Source organism: Rhinopithecus bieti, unplaced genomic scaffold, assembly GCF_001698545.2.
Source record: "Rhinopithecus bieti isolate Rb0 unplaced genomic scaffold, ASM169854v2 scaffold_52030, whole genome shotgun sequence".
NCBI lineage: Eukaryota > Metazoa > Chordata > Mammalia > Primates > Cercopithecidae > Rhinopithecus > Rhinopithecus bieti.
In genome coordinates, this window is record NW_016821228.1 from 350,270 (window position 1) to 364,330 (window position 14,061).

Below are 14,061 nucleotides of genomic sequence, written 5' to 3' on the forward strand. Positions count from 1 at the left end.
TTTGACACAGAGTCTTGTTCTGTCACCAGGCTGGAGTGCAGTGGTGCAATCTCAGCTTACTGCAACCTCCGCTTCCCAGGTTCAAGCTATTCCCCTGCCTCAGCCTCCCGGGTAGCTGGGATTAGAGGCATTGCCACCATGCCCAGCTAAATTTTGTATTTTTAGTAGAGACAAGGTTTTACCATGTTGGCCAGGATGGTCTCGATCTCTTGACCTCGTGATCCAACCGCCTCGGCCTCCCAAAGTGCTGGGATTACAGGCGTGAGCCACCACACCCGACCCGGACTTTTCATTCCTAACATGTAAGTGTAGGTTAAATTATTGTAAGAGTACACTGTTCTATTTTTAGAAGAGAAGAAATCTGAGAATCTAGCATGCCTTCAGGAAGACAAGACCTTTAAGAAGAGTAGCACAGGCCGGCATTCACATCCTCAGGCCAACCACCTACATAATTGGAAAACACCTAGGGACAGAGAGGAATTATTTTAAACTAAATATTTTGTCAGGGCACAGTGGCTCATGCCTGTAATCCCAGCATTCAGAGAGGCCAAAGCTGGAGGATTGCTCGAGCCCAGAAGCTCAAGTCTAGCCTAGGCAACATAGTGAGATCCTATCTCTACAAAAAATGAAATTAAAAAATTATCCGGGCATGGTGGTGCATGCCTGTAGTCCCAGCTACTCAGAAGGCTGAAGCAAGAGGCTCCACTGAGCCCCAGTGAATTCAAGGTTACAGTGAGCTATGAGTGTGCCATTGCACTCTAGCCTGGTCAACAGAGCAAGATCCTGTCAAACACACACACACACAACCCCAACTATTCTTTAAGATCTAAATCAAAAAATGAGGCTCGATCTCCTGACCTCGTGATCCACCTGCCTCAGCCTCCCAAAGTGTCGGGATTACAGACTTGAGCCACCGTGCCCAGCTTAATTACTTCTTTAAAGGCCTGTACTAGTCTGTACTAGTCTGTTCTCACATTGCCATAAAGAACGACCTGACTGGGTAACTTATAAAAAGAAGAAGTTTAATTGACTCACTGTTCTGCATGCATGGCTGGGGAGGCCTCAGGAAACTTACAATCATGGTGGAAGGTGACAGGGAGGCAGGCACGTCTTCACATGGCTGGCATGAGAGAGGGAGGGTGAAGGGAGAGGTGTTACACACTTTCAAGCAACTATATCTCCTGTGAACTCTATCATGAGACAGCACTGGGGGGATGGTGCTAAACCATTAGAAACCACCCCTATAATCCAATCACCTCCCACCAGGCCCCCCTCTAACACTGGGGATCACAATTCAACGTGACATATGGGTGGAGACACAGAGCCAAACCATATCAAGGCCCTATCTCCAAATACAGTTATAGTGTGAGGCACTGCAGGTTAGTACTATAATATATGAATTGTGATGAGGGGGACATAATTCAGCCCATAACAGCCCCTTTGGGACTGGTCAGATTGTAGCCAATAGTGAACTTGAACTTGTTTGGGTCATTAGGGCCCTACTCAATGTGGTTTAAGAACATTTAAGAACACTTAAGAACAACGACAACCTCAAGGGGTTGACACATTACTTGATACCATGAAAGAATAATGAGCATTTTAATCCCAGAAAAAAATAAAAATAACTATAATAATATAAATAAAATAATGTTATATAATNTAATATAAATAAAATAATGTTATATAATAAATATAAGAAGCCCAAGTGCCTCTAGATAATAAATAGCTTGGGCTAAAAACAGAGTATTAAGCTACCAACTAGAATAAATGACATTTCATTACTTACTAATTAAAGTTTGTTAAGTGATCGTTAATATTTTTTTATCACCCATTATAAGGCAAGCATTTTGCTTTGCTGGGAGAAATGCGTATCTTCTGCCTCCTGTTTCTGAGGCGTTCCTAGTTCAGGATCTCATCCGGATACAGCGGGATCACATATCTGAGGCAACCAGATGTCCACTGGGCTATCTGCCACTCCCTTCTTAGATCTAAATCAGATCTGCTCAAATTCTTGGTCCATCAGACAGTGAAAGTTCAGTGGGTCAGCCAAAATTTCTGGATATTCCTATCACACTCCCAGTCACCTCTGTTTTCTGCTTCCAGCTTCTGCTAAATTTGTGTTCTCCACTCTCTGTCTTGCAGCTGTTCCTTCCTTTTTTCTGTGGAGTCAACACAAATGTGGGACACAACCCTTGACTATTTGCTCTTTCCATGAAAATACAATGCACATGATGCAGCTGTCTGTGGCAAAGTTTTGCTGGCAGTTTGATGACAAGGAAGGCATACTGCAGAACCATAGAGCAATTCATCTAAACTTGAGTAACAGACTCCCCTATACTTCAAACTGTTACTTGAGTGTTTCCACCAACTCTAATTTTATTCTGTCGCTTTTTTTTTTTTTTTTGAGACAGAGTCTCGCTGTGTCACCCAGGCTCCAGTGCAGTGGTGTGATCCTGGCTTACTGCAACCTCCACCTCCTGGGTTCAAGTAATTCTCATGCCTCAGCCTCCCGAGAAGCTGGGACTACAGGAGCACGGCACTGTGCCTGGCTAATTTTTGTATTTTTAGTAGAGATGGGGTTTCATCATGTTGCTCAAGGCTGGTCTTGAACTCCTGACCTCAAGCGATCCACCTACCTCGGCCCCCCAAAGTCCTGGGATTACAGGCATGAGCCACTGTACCTGGCCCCCACCACTATTGTGATGAAGACTCTTTCTCCCCTCCCTCTTCCTGCTCCTTTTCTTCTCTACTCTTTCTTCTTCCTCCATTCTCCACTTTCCCTTACCTCCCTCATTCCATCCATCGAATTCTCTTTTATTAATTAAGCAAAGCTGCTGAGCTATATTTTGGTAGTTTACTTCCAAATTCCATCCTTAAGTCCTCATCTTCTGCCCCTTATACATAGTTTCATCCCCAAAGTGAAATGCTAGAGCTAGCTAGGAAAAATGAGCTTTCTGAACTAGATACTCATGCAAAACCATGAAATGTTTGCATCTAAGTGGAAAAGATTTGTACAAATTCTGTGGAAATTTAGGAGAAGATGTGAACATCCTGTAGCCATTTCTGCAAATGTTTGAGCCTTGCCACATGGGGAGGTGACTCTTCCACAAGATCTTGAAGAATGAGAAGGAGGGAGGACCCTCAGTCTCACCCACTGTACGTGGAGGGAGTCGCGTCAGGGGATGAAGAACAAACGGTTGGAGCGCGGGGTCCTAGCCGTAGAAGACTGGGAAGTAAAGGGAAGAAAGAGGCCGTGGCTGAATTTCTGATAGCCAGTGTAGGTTTGAATGGCAAAGCTTCAATTAGAGTTTTTATTTGTTTCACCTTTAAGAGAATTTTCTGCAAAAGGCAGAGGCAGCTGACATCTTCAAAAGAAGTTTAAGCCGTTTTACAGCAAAACTGCAGCAGCTCTATTACATCGAAACAGAAGGATGATGGGAGGGAAATTCCTTTGGGTTCTTTGCTTGCCTATCAAGAGGACAGGTAAGTCTCACAGGTTTTCCTGGATTCTTGGTTTCTAAAGAACGTATCTAAACAAAGAAACAGGCCGGGCGCGGTGGCTCACGCTTGTAATTCCAGCAGTTTGGGAGGCCGAGGCGGGCGGATCACGAGGTCACGAGGTCAAGAGAGCGCGCTGAGGACATCCTGGCTACCACGCCTGAAATCTCCCGTATCCTCTACTAAAAATACCCCAAAAAAATTAGCCAGGCGAGGTGGCGGGCGCCTGTAGTCCCATCTACTCGGGAGGCTGAGGCAGGAGAATGAACGAAACCCGGGAGCGGAGCTTGCAGTAGCCGAGATCGCGCCTAGGCGCTCCAGCCTGGCCGAGAGAGCAGACTCCGTCTCAAAAAGAAAGAAAGAAAAAAAATATCTAAAGAATACGTTTTTATTAAAAAGGCAAAATCACGATTTTCATGAAAGTGAGCATGTGTAAAAGCTTTTATTTAACTCATCAATTAATGAGATAACTAGTAAGACATTACAACTGATTCAAAGGAAAATTCGAATAACACACACATATTTAGGCAATCAGGAATGCTAAAATGAATTTTAAAAATGGATGCAAAACTGGTCAATGTTCATAGGGCAGTATTATTGGTTGTATTCCAGTGAAAAAAAATTCATTTGCATTTCTGTGGACAAGAGTCATTTTCATTATTTTTAGTTTTCTACAACCTGGAGAGTTGTAAAATAGCTCAAAGACAATGAAAACTGCAGGCCCTTGGAGAATCAGATAATCTTGAAGGGCCTGCTACCCGGGAGACACCCATGCGTTTGTTTATAACTTGCCCATTCACCGTCTTTCAGAAGTTGTCCTTTCCTTGGTAAATAGGCGGATGATATGGACCTGCCTTGATGAAATTAGAAGAATAAAGTTTTCTGGCTTTTCTCCACTTTGGAGTCAAGTAGTTTGCTCAGACTTTTCAAGTGATTGACACAGAATGATACTTTATCTGGGACAGGATCCATCACATTTTCCCCTCCTGAGCTTCCTTTTGTGAAGCTTCTCTTCCTCTATATTCCTAGTGTTCTGGGTCCTTTGCTTTGATCAGTGATTTTTGTTTGTTTGTTTGTTTGAGACGGAGTCTCTCTCAGTAGCCCAGGCTGGAGTGCAGTGGCGTGATCTTGGCTCACTGCAACCTCCACCTCCTGGGTTCAAACAATTCTCCTCCTTCAGCCTCCTGAGTAGCTGAGACTATAGGTGCGTGCCACCAAGCCCAGCAAATTTTTATATTTTTAGTACAGATGGGGTTTCACCATGTTGGCCAGGATGGTCTCGATCTCTTGACCTTGTGATCTGCCCGCCTTGGCCTCCCAAAGTGCTGGGATTACAGGTGCCTGGTCTGATAGGTTATTTTTACTTAGCATTGCAGATATTTCTTCCCTGAATCTTATCACCATCAGCCCATGCCTTTCTCTGTCATGTTGGGCAGGTCACAAAAGCAAATTTAGATCAATTACATGCTCTAGAAGAGTAACACAAACAACCTTTTTCTATTTTATAACAGTTATACACACTATGATTTATACTCACTATCAATATTTCCATAACACCATGACAAAATAGGTGAAAAAGTCTTTAAGATTTGAGGAGTTTTTGCTACTTCTTTTACAATAGTAGTCAAAAATGCCAGTCTAAGGAGTTTGAATTTAATCCTGTGATCCTGTGATCCCAAATGGGCTGTCTTCTCAAAAGATGCAAAAGGTAATCCAGTTGGGAGCAGGGAAACATATTACAACTATTTGAATTTTATCTCATACTTTCATTAAAATTTAGTTTTTAAATTTATCTGCAGTAAAACTGAGTTTTTTTTATTGGTGTATAGTTTTCTGGATTTTAACACATGCATATAGTTTATGGCAACCTATTATAATATTAACATCACTGTAATCAGGACATACAACAGTTTCATTACCCCTCCTCAATGACACAAGAGATCATGCCACACTTTTTTTTTTTTTTTAAATTGAGACAGAGTCTTGCTCTGTCGTCCAGGCTGGAGTACGGTGGTGCGATCTCGGCTTACTGCAAGCTCTGCCTCCTGGGTTCACGCCATTCTCTTGCCTCAGCCTCCTGAGTAGCTGGGACTACAGGCGCCCGCCACCACGCCTGGCTAATTTTTTTGTATTTTTAGTAGAGACGGGGTTTCACCATGTTAGCCAGGATGGTCTCGATCTCCTGACCTAGTGTTCTGCCCGTCTCGGCCTCCCGAAGTGCTGGAATTACAGGCGTGAGCCACCACGCCTGGCCCATGCCACACTTTTAAATTTATATTTGTATATATATAATTTTACAATATGCAAAATATATTAGCAAAGTAATGCATGTTTATAATTTTTAAATAATCCCATTTTAGAGGTGTGTGCTCAAATGCTGTTACTAAGACAGGTATATGGATACCAGCTAAACTTTTGTTTAAGAAGATAATTAGGCAACTGAGCTAAAACAGAGAACCTGGAGGCTGGTGGACAAAGTAGGAGATGACTGTAATTCCTCAAGCAAGACATACGGAAGATCTAGACGAATGAATAGCAGAGGAGGAAAGATAGATTTCAAAGACTTCTCCGAGCCGGGGTTGGGGAGGTGTTGGTAAATAGATGTGGGCATGAAGGAAAGGGAGAAACTGAGCTTAAATGTCAGGTTTGCTATGTGGAAAGCAGGGTTGGTGATGATAGCATTCATGGGAAACTTGACGGACTATAGAAGGCAAAACTGGCTTATGAAGTTGGGTAGAAACCATGATGTCATGATTTCATGTAAATGATGTGGAATAGTTTAGGTGATGGGATGCATATTGGAATTACCTTTCAGATTTATGACAGATTATTCTAGCCAGTTGGAGCAGGTAAAAGATGCCTAGGCTCGTTTCCTATCTGTCATATGATCACCTCACACTCCTGGAAATGGGCTTTAAAAGGGACATTTCTTAATCCTCGTGAAAAATTGTAGTTCAGACCTTGGCCAGTTAAACCTCAGGGGTGCTCTCAACTGGAAAACCACTTGGCACAGGGCAGTCAAGAGCTGCTGTTAGTAAGCAGTGCCTGTTCTGTCTTAACTCCTTCCCTGCTAAGAGGTCCGTGGGACTCCAGCAAAGGCCTGGATATGCAGGAAAAAGGATGAGGGGTGAGGATGGAGAGGTGCATCTGTGCATCTGAGCAGACCCCTGTTTAGCTCTAGGTCTGAGGCTATCATGGGCAAAAAAGGCAACCCAGAAGGGCCTTGGGCTTATTTTAAAGTCAAAGCGAAAGACCATATAGAGGGTGTTAATTATGAGCTGGTATCATTTCAGAAACTTTCTCTTGTAGCCGTTTTGAGCAGTGGTCTCTTATGTTACAAGGGAGGCCTGTACCCCTAAAAGCATGCAAGAAAATTGGATACAGATGTATTCTTTAATCTGAAAAAAAAATAAGGGAGACACTGATACTTACACATGACTGAGAGCAAGCAGTACATGTGTAGAGTTTATAAATAAGTGTCATACTGGGGATGCCTGGTCAGAAATCTTTTACTGATAGGGCCACATGACCCAAAAAGTTTGGACTTTAATGGTGTATCAGAGAGATGAGAAGCAGGCAGGCTAGATGGAAGCAGACAGGTTTTGCAGATGAGAGGAGAGGGGGCAGTCGGGACAGTGAGATAAAAAGGAAGAAGCAGAGGGGATGGTATTTAGGAGGTAAATTCTATAGGATTTGGTGACTGATGATTGATTTATTTTGAGTGAATCTTTGATAAGACACCCCTCCGTGAAGAACTATTTTTGTCTTCTTAGTGCTTCTAGAGACCTGCCATCATTTCTGTGGTGGCGAAATTATCTACCTAGTTATTTGTCAGCCTTTTTGCTGTCTCCAAATGCCTTTGGAGTTGTATCTCCAGTAATTTAGTGGATACTAAATACATGTTGCTATGTGAATATTACATGAAATGTTTTAACAGCTCAAAAAATGGAAAATAAACTTTTTTTTTTTTTTCCTGAGACAGAGTCTTGATCTCTTGCCCAGGCTGAGTGCAGTGGCACGATCTTAGCTCACAGCTCACTGCAGTTTCCACCTCCCGGGGTCAAGCGATTCTCCTGCCTCAGCCTCCTGAGTAGCTGGGACTACAGGCATGTGCCACCATGCCCGGCTAGTTTTTATATTTTTAGTAGAGGTGGGGTTTCCCCATGTTGGCCAGGCTGCTCTCAAACTCCCGACCTCAGGTGATCCACCCACCTCGGTCCCAAAGTGCTGGGATTGTAGGTGTGAGCCACTGCACCTGGCCTAAGAAACATTTTTGAATAAGAGAGTGTTCTTGGCTAGACGCTCTGGTTCATGCCTATAATCCCAGCACTTTGGGAGGCCAAGGAGGCAGGATTGCTTGAGCCCAGGAGTTCAAGACCAGCTTGGGCAACATGGCAAGACCCTGTCCGTACAAAAAATTTTTTAAATTAGCTGAGTGTGGTGGCGTGTGTCTATGGTCCCAGCTACTGGAAGCTGAGGCAGAAGGGAAGTTGAGCCTGGGAAGTTGAGGCTGCAGTGAGCCATGTTTGTGCCACTGCACTCCAGCCTGGGTGACAGAGCAAGACTCTGTCAAAAAAAAAAAAAAAAAAAAAAAGGGGGTTTTAATTAATTGTAGGTTTTTATTTCAAGAATAAAATAATCATGCATTATGATATGCCGTGGACTCATGGATCTTAACACCAGCCTTAGGATTCTGCATTACAATTTGGAAATTACTAGGGATTTGTCAATGACTACTGTTTGAAATTTACATGGTGATAAAGGACGTTATTTTACTACCTGCAAGTATAAGAGACAAAATTAACCAGGAAAGTTATTTTCTCCTTACGAAAATATAAAAGTCAAAATTAGCCATAAAAGTTATTTCCAACGCATTTCCTTTTGAACACGCAAGGAATGCTGACTATTCAACAAACAGTAGTTGCATAAAGAAGATTTTTGGTCCCATGATCTGGCTGAAGCTTTGCACAAACAGCTGCTTATCTCATGAATGGAATTTCCTGTTAATATTCTTGCAGGCTAATTGTTCATCAAAAGTACAACAAATGTCAACAAACATCAGAAAAGTGTTACATCTTAATATTTAAGAGACAGCAGAAATAGTTCAGATGCTTTACTTGCTGGAGCTTAAAAGGCAAGAGTGCAATCTTTAGCTTTTGTCACGAACTAGTCTTGATGGGATTAACGCTATTCACATAAACCATTTGTTTTAAATGCCCTCTTTCCTGTTAATTTACAACATATGGCTTAAGATAGCATGGGATAAGGGAAGAACCAAAACTGTAACTTCAAACAGTATAGTTGAAAGCACCTTTGGTTTGAATGGATTTCACAGACTTTTCATCCCAACTACATATGGAAATAAATTTTCTTAGAATAAAAATGCTTCAAATGGACTCTTAGGCTGAGCGTGGTGGCTCATGCCTGTAATCCCAGTCCTTTGGGAGACCGAGGCAGGAGGATCACTTGAGGTCAGGAGATCAAGACCATCCTGGCCAACATGGTGAAACCCTGTCTCTACTAAAAATACAGAAATTAGCTGGGCATGGTGGCGCATGCCTGTAATCCCAGCTACTTAGGAGGTTGAGGCAGGAGAATTGCTTGAACCCAGGAGGTGGGGGTTGCAGAGAGCTGAGATCACACCACTGCACTCCAGCCTGGGTGACAGAGCGAGACTCCATATCAAAAAACAAAAAAACAAAAAAACAAAAAAAAAAAAAGAAGGACTCTTAAATTCCGTGACAGCAACCACAAAGACATCCACTTGTCTAAGTGAAAGGTGGGTTTCCAAGGGTGGAGGTCCCAGAAGTAGGAAGTAATATCACCAGACCGTCAGGGTTCGGATCAGAGGCGAAAATTTACAATCAGTAGAAACTTCCTGAAACACAGACAACAGAATTTTTTTTTTTTTTAAAGCATTTCCAGGTTTTCGTCTTTTTTTCTCTCAGTGAAAGCAGCATTTTGCACTGAGGTGTCCATTCAGGAGCTGTTTCAGGAAGGTGCTCCGGGAAGCTATTTTAGTACAACGATCCAGCCTCCTTCATAATACTAAACATGCTCTATTTTCCTTTCCTTAGCCCTAACAAACTCAGAGTGCTGAAACACTGGAAGCCAGCTACAGGTCTTTTTCCTTTCTCGTCCAGATGGTATGCATCTTGTTCCTCTTTCAGACACAGGTGAAAATGGAAGCTTCTAGAAACCGGAGTTTCCTTTTCATCTTATTGGCATCTTCCCCTGGGGAGAGGGATAATACCTTCACAGGTACTGGGAGCCACTTTTTGGGTTATGAGGAGGGAAGTTTAGTCAGCCCCACCTCTGCCGTCTTGCTATTCCTGTACAGTTTTAGGTAGGAAATGTCTCCATTGGATATGTGTGTTTAGTCTTTTTTTTTTTTTTTTTTTGGAGACGGAGTCTGGCTCTGCTGCCCAGGCTGGAGTGCAGTGGCACCATCTCGGCTCACTGCAGCCTCTGCCTCTTGGGTTCAAGTGATCCTCCTGCCTTTTCCTCCCAAGTAGCTGGGACTACAGGCATGCGCCATTGTGCCTGGCTAATGTTTGTATTTTTTAAAATAGAGATGGGGTTTTGCCATGTTGGCCAGGAGTTCAAGACCAGCCCTGGCTAATTTTTTTAAAAAGTTTTTTTGTAGGTTGGGTACAGTGGCTCAATCCTGTAATTCCAGCACTTTGGGAGGTGGAGGCAGGAGGAACACTTGAGACCAGGGGTTTGAGACCAGCCTGGGCAACATGATGAAACCCTGTCTTTACTAAAAATACAAAACATCTTGGATTGCTTGAGCCTGGGAGGTCGAGGCTGCAGTGAGCTGTTATCGTGTCGCTGCACTCTGGCCTGGGTGGCAGAATGAGACCCTGTCTAAAAAAAAATATATATATATATATACACACACACACACACATATATATATACACACACACACACAAATACACACACACACACATACATATAGTAGAGACAGGGTTGTGCCGTGTTGCCCAGGCTGTCTCGAACTCCTGGGACTCAAGCACTCTGCTCACCTCAGCCTCCCAAAGTGCTGGGATTACAAGTGTAAGCCACCATGCCTGGCCGTTTTAGTTTTTTATTTTTTGTTTTTTTAAGACGGAGTCTCGCTCTGTTGCCAGGCTGGAGTGCAGTGGCACGATCTTGGCTCACTGTAGCCTCTGCCTCCTGGGTTCAAGCAATTCTCCTGCCTCAGCCTCCTGAGTAGCTGGAATTACAGGTGCCTGCCACTACGCTCGGCTAATCTTTTTATATTTGTAGTAGAGATGGGGTTTCACCACATTGGCGCGATGGTCTTGATCTCCTGACCTCATGATCCACCCGCCTCGGCCTCCCAAAGTGCTGGGATTACAGGCGTGAACCACCGCTTCCGGCCCTGTTTAGTTTTAAGAACCCCCAATTATGTGATAATAAGTACTCATAAACCACTACTACCGTCTTCCCACCCCTGGACTAAAGTAAGATAAGTGACTGAATGTGGAGGATGGCATTATCTATAAGTTACTGTCTATCAGTCATGCTCTGTGTTTACACATAGTGCTTTCATTATTCAGTATAGCTGCGTTTTCTGGAGTAATAAAGTCTTATCAATCTACGATACAATCGTAATATATGTTCATGAGTTTAACAAACATTTAGTGAGCGTCCTTCCTCATGTGCTCTGCTATAAGGGAGGCACAGGGTGAGTAAGAGGTTTTTGCTGCCCGAAATGTACTTGAAGCAGGAAGATGACGTAAGGAAGGCATTGTCAAACTATGGCCTGAGGGCTAGATCTCAGGATACCGCCTGTTTCTATAGGCCCTGCTAGTTAAGGATATAAAGGGTTACAAACCAGAAGAGAGTATGCAGCAGTGATTTATGTGGTCTGCAAAGCCTAAAATATTCACCATCTGGCTCCCGACAGCCAAAGTTTGCCAACCCTTGACACAAGGACTGTAAAGCAAGGTAGAATGTTTCAGGATCCCTATCAGGAGTGGCTAAAAGGCCACTGGAGTGCAGAGAAGAGAAACTCTACTCTCAACGCATGGGATCAAAGAAAGGTCTGTGGATGGAGGGAGTGAGCCATAAAGGAAAGGAAATGTGTGTTTCGGTGGAAGGATATGGAACAGAAACCGTTCCTGGGCAAGGAAAACAGAAAAAAGAGCAAACGACCAAGTGAGTGCTTCACCGCACACTGGGATGCCCTGGAAAGCTCTTAAAATGTATTCACGGTTGGGAGCGGTGGCTCACGCCTATAATCCCAGCACTTTGGGAGGCAGAGACAGGTGGATTGCTTGAGGTCAGGAGTTCGAGACCAGCCTGGCCAACATAGCGAAACCCCGTCTCTACTAAAAATACAAAAAATTAGCCGGGTGTGGTGACAGATGCCTGTAATCCCAGCTACTTGGGAGGCTGAGGCAGAAGAATCGCTTGAACCCGGGAGGTGGAGGTTGCCGTGAGCCGAGATCGCACCATTGCACTCCAGCCTGGGCAACAAGAGTGAAACTCTGTCTCAAAATTAAAAAAAAAAAAGCCGGGCGCAGTGGCTCACGCCTGTAATCCCAGCACTTCAGGAGGCCGAGGTGGGCGGATCACGATGTCAGGAGATCAAGATCAACCTGGCTAACATGTGAAACTCCGTCTTTACGAAAAATACAAAAAAAAAAAGAAAAAAAAAAAAATTAGCTGGACGTGGTGGCAGGCATCTGTAGTCCCAGCTACTCAGGAGGCTGAATGGCGTGAACCCAGGAGGCGGAGCTTGCAGTGAGCTGAGATCGTGCCACTGCACTCCAGCCTTGGCAACGGAGTGAGACTCTGTCTCAAAAAAAAAAAAAAGTAAATAAAATAAAATAAAATGTATTCATGTTGGTTGGGCATGGTGGCTCACACCTATAATCCCAGAACCTTGGGAATACAAGGCAGGAGAATTACTTGAGGCCAGGAGTTCCAGACCAACCTGGGCAGCATAGTGAGATGCCATCACTACAAAAAATTTAAAAAATTAGCCCAGTGTGGTGGTGTGTGCCTGTGGTCCTAACTACTCAGGAGGCTGAGGTGAGAGGGCTGACTGTGCCCAGGAGTGTGAGGCTGCAGTGAGACTCATCCTGGGCGACAAAGAAAGATCTTATCTCTACAAAATAAATAAATAAATAAAATATATTCATGCCAAATCCTAAAATTGAAAACAATGGAAACAAATCCACCTAGCTGTATACCAGGTTGGAAACATAGCCACATAGAGAAATAATTATTTCAAGTGAATTTTGACCTCAGTGCTCTGACTAGACACCCCTCACAGGAAATATTGTGAGGGTAAAAGAACTGTAAAAGTCGTAAGCTTTCCTCGGTAGTTTTATTAGGAGTTGTGAGGCTGGCCTTGTAATTTTGAAATTCATTTGTTTGTGTTAGGAGTTCAAGCAAATTGGTAAATACGTTACTTGTATTAAAAATCAAGGTTTGGGGTATAAAAGACAAGAAATACAAATTAAAAAATAAAAGGCGTGAAGAAGGTTAAATTTTAATTGGGAGTATTGGTACGAATCTGTAATTTCATAGTATTTGTAATTTCATGTATGCATAGCTCCTAGCTCTTGATTTAAAGTGTTTATCCGTGCATGTATTCCTAATGAAGGCACCTAGAGGTGATGGTGTCCAGTAGCCACGAGATACCTGCTGCTGAGAATGGGTTTCTAAAGGCTATTAAAAGGAATCAGATCTCTCAGAGAATGGCTGATCCGAGGCTTGATTCAAGGAAAGTTCAAGGTGAGAATGGGAATCTTACCGTGCCAGAAAGCAAAAAAGTGTCAAAAGCCAATGAAGTCATGTCGAAAGGTTAAGGACTAGCTTGACAGCCTTCCCACCAGGGAAGAATCTTAGAAGAATGTGAGCATTATTAAGAATGATAAGTGTTAGTGATTGTAAAATGCAGAGTAAATAAAAAGACCTACGTCTGCAGTTATGAAAAAGAAAGGAAGAATGAGAAAAGAGGAGGTCTGGAAGTGACTGCTATAAAACTCTTTCCTCTGGAAATGGGTGATGAGGTGGAAAAATTAGCGTTTACTCTGCCTTTATATAAACCAATCAGTGGTTCATCTCAAGTTGATGAGGGAATGCTTTTCATCATGGGAGAATGCCAGCTAAGAAATATAAAGGATGACAGAATTTAAAAACAAATATTCAACTCTCATACGCTGTGGGGAGAAACACAAGATGGTCCAGCCACCGTGGAAAAGAATTTAGCAGTTTCTTATGAAGTTAAACACACGTTTACTAAACAACTTAGCGATTCACTTCTAAGTATTTACCCAAGTGAAATGAAAACTTTTGTTCACACAAAGGCCTAGAAGAGAATGTTTCTATGGTTTTATTTGGAATTGCTCCAAACTGAATACAAGCCATCTGTCCTTCAACTTGGGACTGCATAAACAAGCTGGAATACAATGGAACACAATGGAATACGGTTCAGTAATGAAAAGGAAAAAACTGCCGATGCATAGAACAACATGGAGGGATCTCAAATGCATTGTGCTAAGTGAAAAAAAAAAAAAAAAAAAAAAAAAAAAAAAAAAA